The following is a 6,504-nucleotide window of genomic DNA, read 5'->3' as shown; positions in this document are numbered from 1 at the left end:
GGCTTTGACAAATGTATTTTTATCAAACAGTAGGCAAATTCAAACCAATGCACATCTTCAGTGGGGAGAAAAAAAAAAAACACACACACCAAAGAGCCTGAAAAAACCCACACTTGTAAAAAATAGGGTAACGGATTAATCCCACGTCATCCTCTAGCATATGGCTATGTCTTGGGCAATAATCAAAATCCTTCCCATTTTTAAAATGGGCTACCAATTAATAAAAATATTCTTCCACAAGTAAAATATCATTTACAATGGCACTGACATTTTAAAAGGCAGGAAAAAAGGAATTACACATTTATGGATAAATTTCTTGTTTGTTAAATCAAACTTTATTGATAAAATGGAATTCAAAATATTTTACTTGGAACAGCAGCAGACCCAGCCAATCAGGATTGTAAAAATGCTGCAGACTCCTACTGTATGTAGAAAGCTGCCTGTTCATGCTCAGTGATTAGTAGTTTCAGGTAAGGGTTAATGAAAAAAGAGGTGCAAAGAATCAAGGCATTCTAATGCCAAGGTTCGTACGCGTATGAACATGACACTATTAATAGGGCATGATTTAACTCCCACTGAAGTCAAAATCAGAACTCTCTTTAACTCAATGTGAGAGCAGGAGTGCATCCAAGAAAACAATACATGTTTGTTGAAGAATGTGCACTACTTTTACTTATTTTTCCATTGCCAAGCAAATTCACACACTGTAATTTCTGGTAAGTTGCCCACAAGTTCATCTTTCATATTAAACAAAAGGTTATCTTTACAGTTTTGTGCACCTCTTGAGCACCTAGCTGGCTAGGCTGCTGCTCCTTGCAATCCAAAACCACAACATGAATTCAAAGGGATATATATTGTTGCATCACACAAGCCAAACATTTCTTCTAACCTTTATAGTGATTTAAAGCAGTTCATAATTAAATATGAGCATTTTGTACAAAGACAATTGCACTTTACAAAAACAAAATCATACAACATAAATTGCTGGAGTCTGATTTACAACATGAATTATGGTTTGAAATCACGTTTACAGAAGTCTGTTTTACAAAAAAGATCAGTTCCTGGGCTAGATGTCGTACTGCTGTAGTCGCTCTCACCGACACATCATATTCCCTTCTTTAATTATGGTTGAGGATGGATGTTAAGAAGGGTCACTGAGGCTGGGCTGCACTTTCATTTGAAGGATGAAACGTGAACTCCACAGCTAGATGAGCAGTTTTACCACATATCATCAGTTGAGGCAGAATCCTTAAAGAAAAAAGAAGGAACCCTTTAAAGTCTGGAGTGCCCATAGTTACAGCAGTTTCTGGATAATCCAGACTGAAAAGGGTAAAGACTTAAATCATTTCAGGAGTCCGTTTTCTCTCCCCTTTCAGAAATAGCATTGAAGTATCTAAAAACCACATATGCTTAATTAACGAAGCATTAGTACCAAGACATTTCAAAATCTGACCAAGAGTTTTTTAACAGCCTTATCAATCCTCAAAACAATATCCTAGGAACATTATTCAAAAGCATTCCCAGAGTAGTTAGAAGTAACACAGAATGGATACACTTACTGTACAGGTGCTTAAAAGAGCAGGATGCGCCTCACGCCATTTGTTATTACATTACCATCTTTTGTGTTTTCAGCCCTCCCTCACTGCACAGGAAGATACAGTCAGCAACTGATACCCTGTTATACTCAAGATCAATTTTAACACGTACAATTTAAGGTTACAGAAGTATAGTTTGGGCAACTGCAGGAAACCCTGATTTTGGACGGTAATAAAAACGCAAGGAGAAAAAAAACTACTATGTAACAAAAATATTGGAAATAGAGACATGCCATGCTCTAAATCATAACTGTATGACCACACTACATGGCATTACAACCATGCATCCAATACCTAAATATCCCTAAAATCTGGTCCATTTAGGCCCACAGGCAACAGTGGACTTTGTGTAACTACCACCCCCCTGAGAAATGTTTAACTGATTCGTGCTATCAGTTAAAAAAACATCCTAGTACAAATTGAATATTTAGTTCTAGTAAGTGTTTTTTAATCAGTTTGCATTTGTGTCACGTCTGTTTCCTCTTCCCTTGCTTAGACTGTTCTATATTCAGCTTTCTCTAACTGCCTCATCAGTTGGGTACGTAGGTTAACACCACAACTAAGAACTGGGACCACAGCTTGGTAGCTGAAGCAACAGCTAAGTCGGTAGCACAGGCATGAGAGGAAACTGCTTCTGTACAGAAATCTTTGGTTGTTTCAACATTACCTGCTACCTTCCCCTAAGTAATTAAGGGTCACGACGGGCTTTAACAACAGCGTATGCTGGTGCTTCCACAGCTACACTTCCTTGTCATTACTAAGATTGCAGGGGGAGAAATACTACTTCTCTTTAAAAGCACCGCCTTATTGATTCCTCCTAGAGAAGAGGCGCCAATTAAGTCTCTAGCAATGCCACATATGACAATCTTAGCACTAAAGTTCTGCACCCTTCATTCAAACTTGCACACAGAATTCATTACAAACCACAAAGAAGAACAGTTGGCACGGAGGTGTGGTAAAAAAAACCCAAAACAACAAAATCATTAAAGTTACCCTTTGCAAAAGTACCACCTCCAGTTTTTTCTTCAAGACCAGAAGTAGCAAAGGAGAACAATTATATGAAAGACCAAAATGGTTGTGTGTGTTTGAAGTGTAAGGATGAAGAATAAAAGCAGTAGTGAGTAAAACTGCAGGAGCTGCATGCCAGCTATTCAGTACGCAAATTTCTGTATCCAAGTTGCCAACATCATCACAAAACAAAGAAGTTTGTGTACTGTACGTTTGTAGAACAGTAACATACTATGCAATGTATTTTGAAGGTAAAGCATCCTCTTTCAGCCACTACTTAGGAATTTTAACGCTAAAGATGTAATGACAACTGCCAAATAAACTAGCACCCAGTTGTAAAGCCAACACACAATTCTTTGTACCCGGAGACATTTCACTTATGTCACATCTAAGCATGTAAGTAATTTTTGCTGACAGGTAAAGGATAAATTTAACTACTTTATGAAATAGAGCACTTTTGGTGACAGAACGTTGTTTGCAGTGATCTAACTGCAACTGGGATCACTGTTCACAGCTTAGAGTTTTGTTCCCTGTGCTGCCCCCCTCCCCCCCGCCAAGCAGTGGATTCATGTCCCTCTGATCACTGACATGTAAGAACCTAAACTGTATGCCTGCTGTAAGATACTCCATGCTTAAGAATAAAAGTGCTTATGCAATCCATTTGGAAAATTAATATATCCTTAAAGCTGATAGTTACAAATATATTTAATCTGTAAGTACAGCTTTTTCCTTTGTGATATTTGGGGAAAAAGGCCTCCCATAAGGGTGGGGGGGGAAATACATTACTCTGCACCATTTGGCAGGAAAGCATTTGGAAACCCAGGCAGGATTCAAATAATGAAACTCCAGAAGACAAACAAATCAACCATACCAGAGTTTTGAGACTATGATCAGCAGAAGGCAGTAGAAAACAAATTACAAAATATAGTCCAAAGAGCACAACATTGCATTACTTCTTTGAGGGAAAGGGTCTTTTAATAAGAACTAGCAATATTTTTCTTTACACATTACAGTATTTTTCTTTACAAAACTGCTAAAATAATTGGGGTTGGGGAAAAGATAACGTAAGAGAAAGGATACTTACAGTATCATCATTCCTGTAGGGGTTCAGTCTGTTATAAACGGCTTCAATCACACTCCGTCTAGAGCAAAAAAAACACAAACCCACAAGATTTTAAGGTTGTGTCTCTTTTTTTTTCCCTTAAAGTCCAATTCCCTAAGTACAATTTTAATTTAAAATGCAAACTTTAAAAGGTTTTAAATTCACAGAACCAAGTTTACTGCAAGTTAGCACTGTCATTAAACACTGAACACTGTATCCTTTAAAATTTTTAGGTTCAAGAAAAACAAGGCAGAATACCACACAGAGTTCAGCAGAAGAGCACAATCTCACATTCAGATGAGGCTGTGATGCTGCTTGGTGCTGTCTCTTGACTTTGAAAAAAGGGCGTCAAAAAACTTGATGGACACTGAATGCCCTGGTCATTTGTGTGTCTGATGAACACTGCAGTTGTGCTACATGTATTATGGCACCTTCATAGGGGAATAGTGTTTTCTGGATGCACAAAAATTGCATTCTGAAGTACATTTTTGTTCATGTTACATTCTGAAATGTACTTTCCATGTGCAAACCTGGAAAAATTATTTCTGAAGCAATATTCTTACAATAATATGTCCGCTACTCTCCTGCAACTTTTCTCAAAAGAATTTAAACCCCAATAACAGTGCTATGTATTGTATCTTCAGACTGAGAAGAATTTTGTCTGGTAAAAAATACTAAAAAATTAATTCAAGCATCTTGACAGTTTCCTCCTTTAACAAAAAATTGCCTGGCATATTTAAGATAGCTTGTAATTAACTTTTGTCTCTGAGATTCTTGACTTTTCTAATATTGATAGAAAATATATTGATAAAATATTAATAGAAAAATTGCAAACACATAAACAAGCAACTTTTTTTTTTTTTAAACACACAGTGAAAAGGTTTTCTTGAAAACTGATACTCAAAAAAACTCCCAACGTGAGGCTAAAGGAAGAGGAAGCCTTTGCCTTACCCAGCATATAAGGAAACAACTTCGGAGGGGGGAGGAGGAAGGAAAGAGGGGAGTAAAAGACAGGAATTATAGATCGGACTTTAAAAGTAACTTTCTTCCAGATCCCCTTCTGCAGAACCAAGTATGAGGAAGGAGCAGACTACAACTGCGATACAAAACAAACTTCAAAGAACAACCTTTTAACTGCTCATGAATGCATGCAGAGCAATCACAAAGGAGTGCATTAGAAGAAAAAAAGGCAGATGATAGGCTTTATAATCATCCCATAACACTGAAAAGTCAGGAACTACCATGCAGCACAGTATAAACATCATAATGAATGATTCTAGGGCACGGAAGAGGTTGAATTTAAAGCAATAAAAACAAGCAATTACACACAAGTACACTGCACATATGAACTGGAAAGCTTCCCTTATCTTTCGAGAAATAGGTATCTTTGATTCTAAATAAAGGCAGGTTTCTTGAAAAGCATTATTTTTCTTCCAAACTGGCACTAGTGTTTTGAGTTACACTAACATCCAATTAAATCCATACTTCTATCAATCCCTATCAAAACTAGTATCACTAAGACACTAAATCCCACAAAAGTCAGTCACTTCAGCACTTACTCACAACCATCATGCTACTACTATCCAAAGGAGATTGAGAAAAACCAATTTGTATGCCGTATTCATTAGTAACTGACTCATCGATACTTCAAGACTACAGCAACACATCCTAAATAGACGCTACTATATATAAAATTGCCATCTATTCTTTTCCTAGTCAAACAGTTCATATAAGAATAATTTTGTTTTGTAGAAGTCATTTTTACAGTTCAGTTACCGTTTATTCAATTACATACCCACAGTCTTCATGTTTGGTGTTAACATTACAAAAAAAAATCATAATCCGAAGGGTTAAAAATATAGTCCGCACCACACGTGCCCAATCCATTCTAACACAGCACAAGATCATGAACAATATTTTGAACCAAAAAGCACTTTGGAGTGCAAATGAGCTAAGTGCATTGCTTCCTTAAAGACTGAACATCAATTTGAGAAGTCACAGAGCATCGACACTGAATGCTTCAAGGACAAAGCCAGCCTATATAAAGCTGTAAGTTTCACTTCCCACTTTTCTTTTTTGATAGACTTCTATCTAGTTTTCAGATTTGTCACAAGCAGAGAGATACAAAAGCAAACTCTTAAGCAATTACAACATTGCTTTAGCTACAGACAAGAAGAGAAAGCTGCCAAGCAAAACATCATGTGCATATCACTTCTTGTCGAAGTGTAGAACTACATATCCAAGTAACTACTAAAGTCAGTGCATTATTTTTGCATCTTCAAATGTAACCTCCCACCCAGAAAACCCAGTTAATTACAAAACCCAGACACACTCAGGCCACCCTTAAAAAACCCTCAGCCCTTCCCAAAAATACAGTTTGACATTCAGTTTTAGTAGTGATTCAATTAACTCTGTTCTTATGCTTGTCCTTTTCATTCAGAACAACCAAGTAATAAAAATTGGAGAACAGATCATCATCTTTTGTCCTGTACCCTTCTTCCCTCCCCCCACTTTTAAGAGTGGCCTTACAGTTCAGTTTCGATTTAGATCAAAAACCACATTTACACTGATGTGAACTCACTTGCTTGCCAATTCACCCCCTGGCGGGAGGTTTGGGATGCTCTCAGTTGCTAACGTACGCATCACGTGGACTAAGTCTGGGACTCCTTCACCCTGCTTCTTTATGATCTCTGGGAATCAGAAGTACTTTTTTTGTAAGTGCAGTCCAAATTTAACTTAAAAAGATTGAAACACTCAGTTTTATAAAAAGGCAGTTTAACTTCTGTTAAAATATAAATA

At 37.0% G+C, this 6,504-nt stretch overlaps 1 long non-coding RNA gene across 1 annotated transcript; it reads right to left on the bottom strand.

Moving 5' to 3' along the window:
- Positions 1 to 431: 431 nt before the first annotated feature.
- On the bottom strand, positions 432 to 6,397 carry LOC104162297. Its single transcript, XR_696459.1, has 3 exons — positions 6,287 to 6,397; positions 3,688 to 3,745; positions 432 to 1,248 (listed from the first exon to the last, which is right to left on the bottom strand). It is a non-coding gene; the product is annotated as an uncharacterized LOC104162297 (long non-coding RNA).
- Positions 6,398 to 6,504: the final 107 nt, after the last annotated feature.

This window comes from Cariama cristata, unplaced genomic scaffold, assembly GCF_000690535.1.
Source record: "Cariama cristata isolate BGI_N322 unplaced genomic scaffold, ASM69053v1 scaffold6440, whole genome shotgun sequence".
In the NCBI taxonomy this organism is placed as follows: Eukaryota; Metazoa; Chordata; class Aves; order Cariamiformes; family Cariamidae; genus Cariama; species Cariama cristata.
This window is presented reverse-complemented; position numbering and strand designations above follow the sequence as displayed.